Raw genomic sequence first — 17,774 nt, forward strand, 5'->3', positions numbered from 1 at the left:
CTGAGTAGGATAATTGTGTAAGGTTTGAGAATGGGCTACGATATGATTTGAATATTTAGGTCACTCGACATTATGAAAGGGTTTTGTAAACTTTAGTTGAGAAAACCAAGATATTTAAATAAGTTAAACACTTGGAGCGAGAGAGGTGAGAAAAGACTCAGGTCATGATTAAGAGAGATTTTGGTTTTACCGACTCAAATTCGTGTCCCATGAAATGAGCCAAAGAGGGAAGACCGTAATAGAATATTGTTGCAATTAGTATTAGGCGTACGACTCTTAATTGTGCATACAAGTAGCATTCGGAAGAGTGCTAGAAGAAGCTGGTAGCTTGTTTGAGGTGTGGGTATACTGAGCACTGTATTAAGGATTGTCCTAGTAGGGGTGATCAAATGCAAGCTCTGATACAGAATCAAAATCAAAGAGCTGGACAGTTACCTTCGAGGGGTCGAGGTCAAATTAAAGCTTGTAATAATGGTCAATGATACATGGGTCAAGGTGCAAACAGAACTGAGGCTAAACAACCAGTTTTGGTTTATGCAGTTAGGTGTATAGAGGACCAAGACACAACTAACTTCATTGCAAGTACTTTTACAATTCATTTTCTTCAGTACTTTACCTTGATTGATATTGGATCTACCCATTTATGTTGCTTGTATGATAGCTTATAAATTGGGAATTGGGGTAGAGGAAACTGTTAGTGATGTAATTGTAGTCAATCCTCTAGAACAATCTATGATTGTAAATAAGATCTATAAGTGATGTCTGTTGGAAGTCCAAAGTGAAAAGTTTCTAACCGATTTGATGGAGTTTCCATTTAGAGAATTCGACTTGATTTTGGGAATGAACTGGTTGGTTGAACACCAAGTTAATCTTGATTGTGTTGTTAAGAGGGTCACTTTGAAGATAGTTGATGACAAGGAGATTGTGAAGGTTGGTGAGCGTAGAGATTACTTGTCAAATGTGATCTCCACTATGTTAGCACAAAAATTGATTTGAAAAGGGTACAAGGCATATCTAGCTTATGTTCCGGACACAAGTCCTAATGGTTTAGTTATGGATAGTATCTGAATTGTTAAGGAGTTTTCAGATGTTTTTCCTGAGGAACTAATGGAATACCTTCTGATCGTGATGTCAAATTTGGGATTGAATTGATGATTGGAACTGTTTCGATGTTCATTTCTCCCTATTGCATGGCACTTAAGCAGTACAAGAAACTTAAGGTTCAACTTCAGGAGCTTTTAGATCGATGATTCAAAAGGCCAAGTGTTTTGCTTTAAGGAGCTCTGGTTTTATTTGTAAAGAAGAAAGACAATACTATGAACTTGTCTATTGATTACCGATAGTTGAACAAGCTTATTATTAAGAACAAGTATCCTCTGCCAAGTTACTTTTGATTGTGTGGTTATGTAACACCCCAAACCCGACCTAAACATTAGAGCCGAATCTGATGATGTCACATTGTAACACCCCTTACCTGTATTCTACGCTGGAATAGGGTACGAGGCATTACCAGAATAAATACACTTAGAAACATATTAAACCGAGTTATAAAATTTCATCCGAGTTATAAAATTTCATCCAAATTAAAAAATTTCAAATTATTATCTTCGAGTCTCTAATTAGGGTTTACGAGGCCCAATACATACCCATTCATATGCTCAATATATCTGTTAAATCAATCCAATATTGAAGAATCCACTTTAAGTCAGAATCAATATTAATCACAATCATAAATCTTTTCATGTTATTTTCATATATCACTAACTGAACTTTGAATGTCAATTTACGAATATGTAATTCACTAACACATTCTGGTATACACAATGTTTAATTGATGAAATCATTTAATTGAGCTAAATTTCATATTCACTCCAAATTTTCTTCTATATTCATAAATGTTTTCACTTGCCATTTACCTAACCAATTTCTCAAACCAAGCTATCACACAACAATAACACATCACCTGTGCTTCATGAATTCAATGTTCGAATCTTAACACCATCAAATCCATGTCATTCGAATACTTAAAGTTTATTCAAGCATATATTATTACGTTTCATATACCAAGCATATGAATACGCAATCAATTCATTTTTCATTTATTTTACTAGCAAATTAATCTCAAAATTCATAACATTCCATTACTTAAGATATGTCATAAAACACTTCTTTAACATAAACTAGCACCATGGCCGAATTTTCAGTATGCTATTTATTCCCCTTTTTCTGAATCACATAGCAAAATATTACAAATATGTATATATTTGAATGCTATAATTATGCATCAACTTACCAACATGAGTTAATTCATGAGCCACTCATGACATCATTTCATGCCAAATATACCACACGCATATGCTATGAAACTTTATTTTCTCTCATGAGCTTACCATGACCAGTAATGCACCAATATAAGCATCACTCCTATTTCAACATTTATCGATTATAATCAGACATTTAACCAATTATACACAATTCATTCATATACTTTATTGTCCTCCTCCTCCTCTCCATCCCACATCCTTTATGTATATAACATGCTTAAATAGCATTATACATAATTTCACTATTCACTTATATTTAAATTCAAAGCTGTCTAGTCGAGTTACAGTCACTAAATTATTTTTATCCAGAGCTACAGAGCTCCAAGTTAAGTTCCATTAATTTTCCCCAAAACCAGACTCACATATCTCCTTACCATAAAATTTTTAGAATTTTGTTCTTGTCCAATTAGTACAGTTTATTCTTTAACGTCACCCATGTTTCACTGCACAACATCTCTTCCCTCTCTTCACTGAAAATGAATTATCTCATTGTACAGAATTTAGATGATATTTATGTTTATTTATTTTGAAAATAGACTTATTAAGGATTCTAATCATATAAATTATAACTCATAATTATTTTTTTACAATTTTTAATTATTTTCCAAAGTTAGAATAGGGGATTCCAAAATCAATCCGACCCTGCCTCACTAAAATTCAAATATCTCAAAATATATAACTCTTTTTCTTTCTCTGTTTATTTTATGTAAAAATAGACTCATTAAGATTTCATTTCATATCTTATTCTCTCTCTAATTAAATTTCCACAATTTTTGGTGATTTTTCAAAATCACACTATTGTTACTATCCAAAACTATTTTGTTACTAATTTTACTTTTTCATAATTTCACTTTTTCACTTTCAATCATTATTCAATTCAATTCCACACATATATTCATCATTCAATCACACTTAATCGTTACATGATCTCATGTAATTTCACTTAGTCAATTTCCCGATGAACACTTCGGAATAATAACAGATACACGGTGGATTCAGCACACAGCAACCACCCTTTGCAATCAATGATATCCGGTGGGATCAGCACATAGCAACAACCCTTTGCAATCAATCATATTGTGAAATCGTAGACAATAAAAATATAATGAAAATAAATTTTTTTTCTCGTCGAATTTGTGGTCCCGAAACCATTATTTCGACTAGCCCAAAATTCGGGCTGTTACAACTCTCCCCCTTTAGGGATTTTCGTCCTCGAAAATCTTACCAGATAGTAGATTAATGATTTGCTTCCACACAGTATATTTCAAATTCACACATGATTTTGGACTTTCATATCTTTTATAGATAATCACATAAATTCATAAGAAAATCAAGATAGCGATATTTCAGCATCTGAAGCTACACAAAGTATCAAAAAATTACAATCCATATAGAATGATATCCATTCCTATGATAAAAGAAAATGTCTAGAAAGATAAATGTCACTCATAATTAATGGAATCCAAAGTAACAGAAGCAATATAATCTTCACGTATATTCAATAGAACAATAACCAGTAGAAACAAAATATTAGCCTCACTCAGACTTTACCGTCGATTTTCATATTCACACAAAGGAATAAATACAAAAAAAAACATGGCAATGTCAAACATAGCCCAAAAAAACCAATAATTCTTTCATCTATTAATATGTTTAGCTAATGTTCTCATACGATAAGAATTCTTTTTGAAACTAAACAGTCATATATTCTTCTGAGGATAATTGTACACACAGAATGCCTAAAAGGAATCATAGTAATTACCCCATTATAGCTACTGTCTCAGCTATTAATACAATACAAACATTACTCAATTGTCTAATTCTGTCATCAAAATTTTCACATTATCTCTTTACTAACAGAAATCGATCCAAAAAAACTTCCGGTTAATTCTTTCTTTAAATAACATACCTGAATAAATCATTTAATCAGATTTAACTTCTTTTGTGACAGTAACTTTGCATAATCTGAGTAGTTTTCAGAACTATCCAATATCTCTCTTTTTATATTGTCTTCATTTGCTATTTCATTCACTTTTCTGACCACATTATTAATCTTCCATACACAAACTTCTATAACACTACATTCGTAAGCTTATTAAACCAACATCTTACAAATTTCATTGTAACATTTTACTGATATAGGGGGTGAGTGTAGTAAAGCCTCAAATTTATCTTACACATAAATGCGAATAACACATACTATCACAAATGGCCAATTCATTACTAATTTCACATTCTCAAAGCATTTAATAAACATTTTCTTTTAATCACTTTTGTTCTCAACACATAATTCATATGCCAACTCAAATCACTAATTCACAATCAAAATTTCTATATAGCATCATAATCCAAATATCATAACTCATGTGCTCATATAATTATAACATTTATCAATAACAAAATGTTACACTCTTTGATCCAGGCCTTTATGAGTTTCAACTCATAGTCAATACATTTTCAGTCAAGCATTTAAGTATTTACTTCTATATTGTCAGAATTAATTCAGTTGAAAAACATATCTGTCTCATCAAGATAATTTTCGTCATAAAACAATACTGATGAGGGGGTGATGGTGAGGACATAAAACTTTTAACTTACTCTCATAGATACACATATATATATGACTTTGCATTTATCATCAATGTAATACCATCATAACCACGTAGTTCATTCCAAACAAATTAACACATTTATTTATTATGAATATTTTCTGTCACCCACAATTTCACACAATGAATTTACTTACTCAAGCTCAATATTAATATCTATTTAAATTTCGATACCTAGCTTCTATTTTACTTACCGACATTTATTCAATTAGAGAACGTCTTACAAAATTGAGTACTTCGTTTTCTCTATGCCATAGTCCAACTATGGTCTTACACATATTTACATATTGATGCCATAGCCTAGCTATGGTCTTACACAGTAGCACATATCACACCGATGCCATATCCCAGATATGGTCTTATACGAAAATCACATATCACATGTTGCCATGGTTCAACCATGGTCTTTTTCGTTAATTCATCACATATCACTGAACGAATGTATTCATTCTTGCGTTCTACACAATTTAATCTTCCAATTCAATTTCCATACTATTATAATATTCATGGTTTAATAGTAAAGACATAAAACAAAATATCTTATTATCTTTAACTTAACAATTAAACATAAAATTCTACCATATGCACGTACTAATTTCACTTATTCTAACAGATATACATAAACACACATTCCATCTATTTAAGTAAATTCACTTACCATATTCACTTAATCAAATATATTGAGCACATAGCATTATATAATCACCAACATACTTGGATGAGCTTATCACAATATAAGCTCTCTTTTTTTAACTTATGATCATCTCTTTTCATACTTTCTGAAATATAGAATTTTTTTTCATTCCGACTATCTATCTTCATACTCATAAGTGCACCGAATTTATTCTCTTAGCTGAGGACATGCTTAGTTACATATAACTCAAATCACATCTCGATAATTCAATTCACTTTAATAAAACAACTGTATTGATTTCAACTATCAAACACTAACATATCAAGATACTATTTTCTTCATGTTGAGGATACAGCTCAAACACACAATATTTCAACATTCTTTTAACATGCAAACCAAAGATCCTTTAATTGTATTAGTTTAAGGAAATAGATAATTTGATTGAACTCATTAACTTTAATCAAATTTACCTAAGGAAAAATTCAATCATATAATTTTAAGTTTATGCATTCATTATTTATACCTTTCTAAATTTTGTTTCTTCATAAACACATTTCAATTACCTCAATATAAATTTTCAGCATTATTGAAAGCAGCTCGGTTAGAAATTATCTCTATCTTAACAAAACAATTTCCTTAGAGCCAGAAGGTATTACACTATCATGAGTAATAATATGACATATATAGCTTAACTCAACTATGCTACGTTACTCCGAAAATTGATTAAACCATAGCTCTGATACCACTAAATGTAACACCCCAAACTCGACCTAAACAATAGGGCTGAATCTGGTGATGTCACATTGTAACACCCCTTACCTGTCTTCTACGCTGGAATAGGGTACGAGGCATTACTAGAACAAATCACTTATAAACATATTAAACCGAGTTATAAAATTTCATCCAAATTAAAAACTTTCAAATTATTATCTTCGAGTCGCTAATTAGGGTTTACGAGGCCCAATACATACCCATTCATATGCTCAATATATCTGTTAAATCAATCCAATATTGAAGAATCCACTTTAAGTCAGAATCAATATTAATCACAATCATAAATCTTTTCATGTTATTTTCATATATCACTAACTGAACTTTGAATGTCAATTTACGAATATGTAATTCACTAACACATTCTGGTATACACAATGTTTAATTGATCAAATCATTTAATTGAGCTAAATTTCATATTCACTCCAAATTTTCTTCTATATTCATAAATGCTTTCACTTACCATTTACCTAACCAATTTCTCGAACCAAGCTATCACACAACAATAATACATCACCTGTGCTTCATGAATTCAATGTTCAAATCTTATCACCATCAAATCCATGTCATTCAAATACTTAAAGTTTATTCAAGCATATATTATTACGTTTCATATACCAAGCATATGTCAAAATTACGAATACGCAATCAATTCATTTGTCATTTATTTGACTAGAAAATTAATCTCAAAATTCATAATATTCCATTACTTAAGATATGCCATAAAACACTCCTTTAACATAAACTAGCACCATGGCCGAATTTTCAGTATGCTATTTATTCCCCCTTTTTTTGAATCACATAGCAAAATATTACAAATATGTATCTATTTGAATACTATAATTATGCATCAACTTACCAATATGAGTTAATTCATGATCCACTCATGACATCATTTCATGCCAAATATACCACACGCATATGCTATGAAACTTTATTTTCTCTCATGAGCTTACCATGACCAGTAATGCACCAATATAAGCATCACTCATATTTCAACATTTATCGATTATAATCAGACATTTAACCAATTATACACAATTCATTCATATACTTTATTGTCCTCCTCCTCCTCTCCATCCCACAACCTTTATGTATATAACATGCTTAACTAGCATTATACATAATTTCACTATTTACTTATATTTAAATTCAAAGCTGTCTAGTCAAGTTACAGTCACTAAATTATTTTTATCCAGAGCTACAGAGCTCCAAGTTAAGTTCCATTAATTTTCCCCGAAACCAGACTCACATATCTCCTTACCCTAAAATTTTCAAAAAAATTTTCTTAGCCAATTAGTACATTTTATTCTTTAAAGTCACCCATGTTTCACTGCTCAACATCTCTGACCTCTCTTCACTAAAAATGAATTATCTCATTGTACAGAATTTAGATGATATTTACGTTTATTTCCTTTGAAAATCTACTCATTAAGGATTCTAATCATATAAATTATAACTCATAATTATTTGTTTACAATTTTTAATTATTTTCTAAATTCAGAACTGGGGATTCCGAAATCAATCCGACCATGCCTCACTAAAATTCAAATATCTCAAAATATATAACTCTTTTGCTTTCTTTGTTTCTTTTATGTCAAAATATACTCATTAAGATTTCATTTCATATCGTATTCACTCTCTAATTCAATTTCCACCATTTTTGGTGATTTTTCAAAGTCACACTATTGTTACTGTCCGAAACTGTTTTGTTGCTAATTTTACTTTTTCATAATTTCACTTTTTCACTTTCAATCATTATTCAATTCAATTCCACACATATATTCATCATTCAATCACACTTAATCGTTACATGATCTCATGTAATTTCACTTAGTCAATTTCCCGATGAACACTTCGGAATAATAACAGATACACGGTGGATTCAGCACACAGCAACCACCCTTTGCAATCAATGATATCCGGTGGGATCAGCACATAGCAACCACCTTATAATTAATGATACCGGTTCACATAGTAGCCTGCACATAGTACTACACATGTGGCCATCACTATTCGATACACGTAGTAGCCTGCACATAGTACTACACACGTGATCGAAGCTATCCGGTATGCATAGTAGCTTGCACATAGTACTATACATGCGACCTATCATTCTAGTACACGTAGTAGCCTGCACAAAGTACTACACACGTGACCATCACTTTCACTTTCACAGAGTGGCCTACACACAGTCCATGCCACACAAGTGATCATTTCTGCCACTTCATTCGTATCCCTTTTTATTCCGAATGTTCAATCGGGAAATTTTTCACTTTTTCTCATTTTTTCCTTTTTCACTAATCAGAGTCAATTCATTGTCTTTCTTGACTTATAATAACACATTTAACTTATTTAACACTCACATTATTCAATCTAATCCAAAAATCACATTTTTGTAAAATTACATTTTTTCCCCTAAAGTTTCACAAAATTATGATTTTTCCCCTAGGCTCGGAAATTAAACTTTATTCCTTTTTCTTATGTTTTATGACATGCTAAATATTTTTCCCTTCTATAGAAACATCAAATTCTCATTCTAACACTTACTTATGAACATTAGGTATTTTTATCGATTATGTCAATTTACTCGTTTTTACTTAAAATCGGATAGCAAAAGTTATTTAACATAATTTCAAGTTTCATATTTTACAATAAAACATCAAAATAAACACATTTCACCTATGGGTATTTTTCCAAATATGAACCCTAGGTTAAATTATTGCTAGAATAAGCTAAATCAAGTTACCGGGACTCTAAAAACGTAAAGAACATTAAAAACGGGGCTTAGAATCACTTACTATGGAGCTTGGAAGCTTGAAAACCCTAAATATGGCTTCCGCCTTGCTGATTTCGTTCCCCATGGAGAAGATGGACAAATTTTTGGCTATTTTGGCCTTTTTAATTGTTTTAATTACTAAATGACCAAAATGCCCCCAACTAAAAAATTTCCTATTTCACTTATCTCTTGTCCATTTTTGTCCAACAAGTTAACCAATGGTATAATTACCATTTAAGGACCTCCAATTTAAAATTTCATAACAATTGGACACTTCTAACATGTAGAACTCAACTTTTGCACTTTTTACAATTTAGTCCTTTTGACTAAATTGGGTGCCCAAACGTCAAAATTTTTTAACGAAATTTTCACAAAATCATTTTGTGAAATCGTATACCATAAAAATATAATGAAAATAAATTTTTTCTCTTCAAATTTGTGGTCCCGAAACCACTATTTCGACTAGCCCAAAATTAGGGATGTTACAGGTTAAGAGGGTCACTTTGAAGATAGTTGATGAAAAGGAGATTGTGATGGTTGGTGAGCGTAAAGATTACTTCTCTAATGTGATCTCCACTATGTTAGCAGAAAGATTGATTCTGAAAGGTTACGAGGCATATCTGGCTTATGTTTCAGACACAAGTCCTAATGGTTTAGCTATGGATAGTATCCGAATTATTAAGGAGTTTTCAGATGTTTTTCCTGAGGAAGTACCAAAATACCTTTTGGTCGTGATGTCAAATTTAGGATTGAATTCATGATTGGGACTACTCTAATGTCCATTGCTCCCTATTGCATGGCACCTAAGGAGTATAAGAAACTTAAGGTTCAACTTCAAGAGCTTCTAGATCGATGGTTCATAAGGCCAAGTGTTTCACCTTAGGGAGCTCCAGTTTTGTTTGTAAAGAAGAAAAACAGTACTATGAACTTGTTTATTAATTATTGATAGTTGAACAAGCTTATTATTAAGAACAAGTATCCTCTGCCAAGGACTGATGACTTGTTCAATCAGTTTCAAGGTGCAACTGTGCTTTCCAATATTTATCTAAGGTCGGGTTTTTATCAGCTCAAGGTGAAAGAGTCTAATGTTCCCAAGACCACATTCAAGACTCGTTATGGCCATTACAAGTTCTTAGTAATGGCTTTTGGTCTAACTAATGCCCCTAGGGCATTCATGGACTTGATGAATAGGGTTTTCAACCTTTTTTAGATCAGTTTGTATTTGTGTTCATCGACAACATATTGTTTTACTTAAAAACTGATACTGATCATGATTAGATTTTGAGGGTTGTATAGATTCTCCAAGAGAAAAAGCTCTATTCTAAGTTGAGTAAGTATGAATTTTGGCTTAGAGAAGTTATGTTTCTAGGTCATGTGGTATTTGTAACATCTCGACTGGCGAAGCCCTAGTATTCGAGTGTTGTTTTAGAAGTAAGAATTTTTTTGAATAGTTCTGAATAAGTGATGGATTTATTTAAGAAATAGAAGTTCACGAGTGCGCTCTTGGGCGAAGTCTTGAAAGTTGAAATATAGTCAATAGGAATAAAGCTTAAAAAGATAGTTTTAAGTTGTCCAATGATAGGATTGGATTAAGTATAAGTTACTTTTTGAGCATGTTTGTAACGCATTAGTCTGGCATATTATGGAGGAGTGAAACTTATGGTTAAGTTAAGTACGATGATTCGAAGAATAATGGTAAGTTTATAAGTCTCTAAATTCGGCGTATAGTTATATAGAAAAATGACAAGCGAAGAAGTGTTCGCCTAAAAAGGCCCATCTTGACATATAGAGTAGGCTAATTGAGAGTGTTCTATTTATAAGGTCACTGTAATACTCGCCCAAATGCAGTCCTAGCGTATAGGATGGGCGAACTCTGATATTGAAATAAGTAGACAAAGATTCCTAGTTATTTTAGGATGGTAAGTGAAGCGAAACTGATGATTATGAAAAGAATGGTTATGAGGTATGAGGCCACGCCAAAAGACAAAGTACCTTCAATGACCAATGAGGTTCTGTACCAGTTGATTTATAAGGAAAGCTAGTTGGGAACTAACCAAATTTGAATTAGAAGAGTAAAAGGCTGAAGGAGTATCAAGTAAGTCTCCTAGACATGGTAGATTTTAATAGGCCACTCAATCTTAAAGTGACCTTTATCAAGTTCCTATGAAAACTTGAGTTAAGTAAAAGGACACCCGAGTTAAGTTAAGGAGGTTATCTTCTTTTTTAAAGAGGAGGGTCATGAGTAGATGAAAGCTGCCGCCCAAAATATGAGTTTGAAACCCCAATTTTTGCTAGTAATTTCCCTCCCAACAAGGTACATTTCATGATTCTGTCTGCTAAGGGAACGCAGATTTATAAGTATACTTGAAGAAATAAGGCTTAGTGATATGTTTGAGTTAAAGTAGAGGTAAAAGGTTACTCAAATGAGCTCTATAAAAGGTTGCTGAATCCTACTTTTGTTAATGAGATTAAGGATAAGTAGCCTTTAGTTGTGTTTTTGTTGTATTGGGTTAAAAAGGTTGAGGAAGGTAAGATTGTAGACTTTAGTTCAATTCAAATGATATTCTGTGCTTTTGAGGGAGATATTATGTGTCAAATGATAAGGATCTAAAATAGTCTATTCTTTAGAAAGCACATAGTAGTCCTTATGCTATGTATCCTGAAGGAAATAAGATGTATCGTAATCTAAGAGAACTATATTGGTGGTCTGATCTGCAATGATAGGTGACAAATTATGTGGCTAAGTGTCTGAAGTACAAGCAAGTGAAAGCTAAGCACCAATTTCCTTTTGGCCTGTTGCAGCCTATATTGGTGGTCTCGATTATTCAGATTCAACGAAAGAGTTGGAACCCAATACGTTAGGGCTCAATCCTCTCGAAGATTCCAAATACCGAGTATTGCCTTTATTTTTAAAAATTTTCTCTTTATACGAATTTGGGTAACAATTATATAATAGAGTAATAATTGTGATAATGTAAATATAAATAGCATGATCAAGAACAAAAATAATAATAATAATAATAATGAAAAGATAAATAAAAAACAAATCAATCATGTATACACAATATCAAGTAAATAAACAAATAAAACCGAAGCATTTAAAGAATATAATAATGATAATAATGGTCATGTGAATAAATAAATAAATAAACATCAAGTAAAGCAATAATAATAACAAAGAAAATAGATAAAAATTATAAAATACAAAAATAAATATATGTACATATAAGAAATATATATATGTGTGTGAATTATAAAAAAAAGAAAAAAATATAAAAAATATAAAAATACATATTTTAATATGTAAAAAACTATATATATAAGTATGTATATAAAATTATGAAACATAGAAAATATATAAAAGTATATGTATATATATATATAAAAATTAAAAAATGTGTACGTATATGTATATATTATAAAACGTATGTATGTATACATGCATATATATAACAAAATTTAAAATTTAAAGGCATAAAAAAGTAAATAATAATGATACAAGATTATTGATGCCACATAATAGTGTTAATAATATTAAAATAATTAATTTAATAATAAAAAACTAAAATAAAAAATAGAGGATTAAATAGCATCAATAATCAAAGACCAATGAATTTAAAATAAAAAAATATAAGGCAAAATAAAATGTGAACAAATTTGAAAATAATGAATTTGAAAATGAATAATAAGGGAAAAAGAGATTTGAAATCAACAATATACAAATCAATAAATAAATTATACACAAATCAACAAAATAAGAACAAGCCACAGAAAATAAGAACGCAAGAGAGAGAGAAATTTGAGTGAATACTCTTAATAATTATTATTACTCCTAACTCAAGTCCTTTACAATGAAGGAAGAGGCCTCTATTTATAGTTGAGCCTCCCCAAATCCAACGGTATCGATTAATTACATCAACGGCTAAGATTAAAGGATATCTACAAATTAAATCTATAAGATTACAAAATCATATCTTCTAAGATTGCATATCATATCTAAGATTGCATATCCTTGAAGATTATGTTTCCATATGTGTCAAACTTGTAGATGGACCTTCAACCTTTTCAAGTAATGGGCCATTCCGATCGGGCCAAATGATATAATTTTTGACTGGACTTGGACTCTGTTTTTTATTTTGGGTTTATTATTTTTTTGTGAGCCCGGGCTAAATTGGCCTATTACAGCTGCCCCTCTTTGCTCATTGTCGAGTAACGAGAATAAAGCAAAGACCTTAAAAATGACCAATTTTGCCCGGTCGTGCTGGACCTTGGTGCTCTTATTCTTCAAGTAGCCTCATTCCATCCTACTGCATCTTCAGAGGTATAGGAATTGGTGCTTCGATCCACTCCACTGCAACGTCGGGGAGATAGGATTTGTAACTCATAACTTTTCAAGAGAACAAAATTTACTATTGTTACTCTGCTTCACTGCAACTTTAGGGAAATAAGACTTGCTTTCTCAGTCTGCTCCGCTGCAACCTTAGGGAGATAAGACCTGATACGATCTACTCTACTGCAACTTCAGAGAGATAATATCTATTTTAATCCGCTCCACTGCAACTTTAGGGAGATAGGATTACTGGCTTCAATCTGCTCGACTGCAACTTAGGGAGATAAAATCTGTAATTTTCAACCTACTCCACTGCTGCTCAAGGAGATAAGGCTAGTGGCTTAAATCTGCTTCCCTACTACCTTGGGAAGATAAGATTCGTCGTTTTCGATTTGCTCCACTGCTGCTTAGGGAGATAAGATCTGTAATTTTCAACCTACTCCACTGCTGCTCAGAGAGATAGGATTCATAATCTTCAACCTATTCCACTGCTGACCAGTGAGATAGGATTCACCTATTCCACTGCTGACCAGGGAGATAGGACTTACAATCTTCAACCTATTCCACTGCTGACCAGGGAGATCAGATTCACCTATTCCACTGCTGACCAGGGAGATAGGATTCACCTATTCCACTGCTGACTAGGGAGATAGGACTTACAATCTTCAATCTCTTCCACTGCTGACCAGGAAGATAGGATTCACAATCTTCAACCTATTCCACTGCTGACCAGGGAAGTAGGACTTACAATCTTCAACCTATTCCACTGCTGACCAGGGAGATAAAGTTTTGTGATTTCACCGATCTGTTCTCTGAGGAACATGACCTGTATAATGAACCTAATTATGCCTAAGATAAGGATGGCATGATGAAAATGCATCAAATACTCCTAACTAGACATGTATGAATGGTGTTTGCATGAATGTAGAATGCTATTTTTTTGTGAGAATGATCCTTTTTTATCACTTAGGTTATCATTGCTCGAAGTTTATTAAGGCTTTATCACTAATGTGTTACAACGCCTTTCTGCTCAGCTGGCGTTTTCAAAGAAACATTTAGTCAGATTGCTCCCACTGTAAACCTCAAAGTTCAATCCACTGGGACGCAAAATTTGTACCATCATTCTCCCACTGTAACCCAAGGGTAGAAATATATGGCTTTTCCTCAATCCTCTCCTATCACAATTCAAGTATACAGGATCTAAATCTCTCTGGTCCCTTACACCATTCCCAGGGTGTCGTACCAAAGGCTCATGCACAAATGAAGGCTTTCTTCTCTGAGGAAACCTCTTTCTATTGTCTGGTGATCATTGCTTGCTTGTTTATTTAAGCTTTGTCATCAACACGACATCTTGTCATTTTGTTCAATCAATGTTTTTAACAACAAAATCCAAAGAGAAAGTCCTAATTTAGACTCTTTCTTTTCAGATTTCCAACCTTTAAACATGGTGTGTTCTAAACAATAGTCTCGTTTCAGGTCATGTATTATTTAGAAACTTCTAGAGTAATATGCAAAACCTCCCTTGTGAAAGTTTTATTAGTCAATTAATCATCATTCCAATGCAACATGCTTGCAAAAAGGTCATAACAATGGATAAGAATAAAGTTAGTTCTGAGCATAGCTCGAAAGGAATAAATTATCAAAAATAGTAAAGAAGGATAACAAATAAATTGATTGGGAATGTGTATCTTGGAAAAGAATGAAGTATTCCAAGAACAATAAATTCAATATAAATAGTATGAAAATTGGGTACCCCAGATATCGCAGCTTGAGCTTCTCTGTACAAACTTTCTGAAGATCATTCTGAGTTTGACATGTGTTTAGGAGATCTACAGTGCTTTGTCGATGCCCCAAGAAGTCGCCTACCCTTTCCTGTTGATTCAAGTATAGCAAGATCATCATATGCCCCAATCTGATCAAAATTTTAACTGCTCTGATCATCTCATGCCCATTCTGATCAATATTTGAGCCGCCTTTTTCGGGTTTTCAACTCAAATCCCCTTTGGTCTCAAGGCGCCCTTTGCGGGTTTTTACCTTGGCCTCTCCTTTGTCTTTTTTTTCTTTTTCTTTTTCTTTTTCTTTTTTTATCACTTTCATTTTTTATTTTGATTTTGACCCTTTTTTTTTAATCTGAACTCATAGGATTAGGCAAGTCCTTGTTATCCCTTTCGATCAGAACCAATGTTTTTTCTAGATAAAGTCTTCCACATAAGATCTTCCACTTTCATCTTGTATGCGTAAGATCTTCTTTGTGATCAAATTTCTTTCATAGAGCTTTCTAGGGAAAAATTTAACTATGACAAAAAAATTTGGATCTTCCTCTTCAATTATGATGAAATCCAACCAAAATTCGAAGAGATGGAAACTCGATCTCAATGGGCAAAACTATGATAAGCCAAAGAGAAAGGCGTTGCCCCGGCAAAAAAAAATTCACTGTATCGTTCATGATGTTAATCTTGAACATACGGCAAATTTCTGATATCGTGCTATTGTTCAGATTACAATGTTAGTGATTAACCCGGGCATATCCTGGTTTGACCATGCGAAGACGTCTTTGAGCTCTTGAGGTAAATCAACAGGGTCCTGCTTTGTTTCTCTGGTTATGCACGTTCACAATCTCCATTGTCTCTTCATAAGGTAAAATTTGTTTCTCTTCCTGTTCTACCATCCTCAATAAGTCCGGAGATAAGCTACAATCTATGTCATTTTCAAAGACCTGAAATCCCTCTAAACACATGCCACGCTCAAAAGGAAATTTTGAGTTTGTAGCAACGTCACTCATGTAATTGATATTTGGGGACCCATAGTAGGTACCAAATAATATACCAAAGAATATATGAATTTATGAATAATTATTTGTACAATATGATTATGAATGAAAGAATGATGTGGAAGAAAATCCAAAAGAATGAAAGAATAATTATTCGAAAAGAATGAAAGAATATTGGCTCAAAAATGAATGCAAAGATGTATTTCATTAGAATAATGACGTTCAGACATGAGCCTATTTCACAAAAGAATTTCTATCATTTTTAGGCTAAAAAAAACAAAAATGTTTTGAACATTACTCAAAATAAGCTCTAAAAACTATAGGGATTTCTTCCGCAGTCCAGTTATTTAGAACACTCCCAAGTTTATAAGGGCGAATATCTAACAAGGTCCATTTTCATTTGTGTCTTCCTATATGTCATTGATGTGAACTCTTCCCAACACCTCTTCATATATTGCATTAACCCCATTATCAATCATGATTGGGTAGTGGCCTTTCTGCAGTAGATGAGTCATCCAACTTGATAATACCCATGTTGATGAATTTTTCAACTAGCTTTTTGAAGGTAATGCAATTCTCTATTGAGTGCCCCGTAATTCCTACATGGTAATCACATTGTGCGTTCGCATCATACCACTTGGGATACGGAGGTCGTGGAGGTTTTAAGTAGGAAAGGGCAACAATGTACGCATCAAACAAGCTTTGATATAGCTCCTTATAGGACATCGGAATTAGTGTGAACTGGAGCTTCTCAGTACCTGGTTTCACGTCAGATTCTTGTCTCAATGAACCTTGTTGACTAGCAACCCCTTTACCTGGATGACTTACAGTAACTGATCTTGAGTAACCTATGTTACTCATCTCATTTTCTTTTCTCCTTGAGACTGACTTTTTGTTACTCTCTCCACCATCTATTCTTCACTTCGGATGGCATTTTCAATCATTTCACCATTCATGATTATATCTGAGAAACTCTTTGAAGCACTTCCCAACATGTGCGTGATGAACGGGGCTTTCAGTGTGTTGATGAAGAGCATCGTCATTTCTTTCTCTAAGAGTGGCGGTTGAACTTGGACTATAACCTCTCTCCACCTCTGTGCATACTGTCTAAAGCTTTCATTCGATTTCTTTTCCAAACTTTGCAAGGTGATTCTATCAAAAGCCATTTCTGATATATGACTATACTGCCTCATAAAAGCCTGTGCCAAATCCCTCTAAGAACTAATTTTGGTTTGGCTCAATTGATTATACCATTTAGATGCTACCCCAGTGAGGCTATCTTGAAAACAATGTATTAATAGCTGATCATTGTTAATATACCCAGTCATCCTCCTACAGAACATGGTGATATGGGCTTCAGGGCAACTGGTCTCATTATACTTCTCAAATTCTGGCATCTTGAACTTATAAGGAAGTACCAAATTTGGGACCAAACTCAGATCCTTAAAATCCATTCCACGATAACTTTCAATGCTCTCTATTGCCCTGAATTTCTCTTCAATCCATTTCCACCTTTCCTCAAACTGTTTTGGTAATTCTTCCTTTGCTTTATCTTTC

Source organism: Gossypium hirsutum, chromosome D02 (assembly GCF_007990345.1).
Source record: "Gossypium hirsutum isolate 1008001.06 chromosome D02, Gossypium_hirsutum_v2.1, whole genome shotgun sequence".
Taxonomy (NCBI): Eukaryota; Viridiplantae; Streptophyta; class Magnoliopsida; order Malvales; family Malvaceae; genus Gossypium; species Gossypium hirsutum.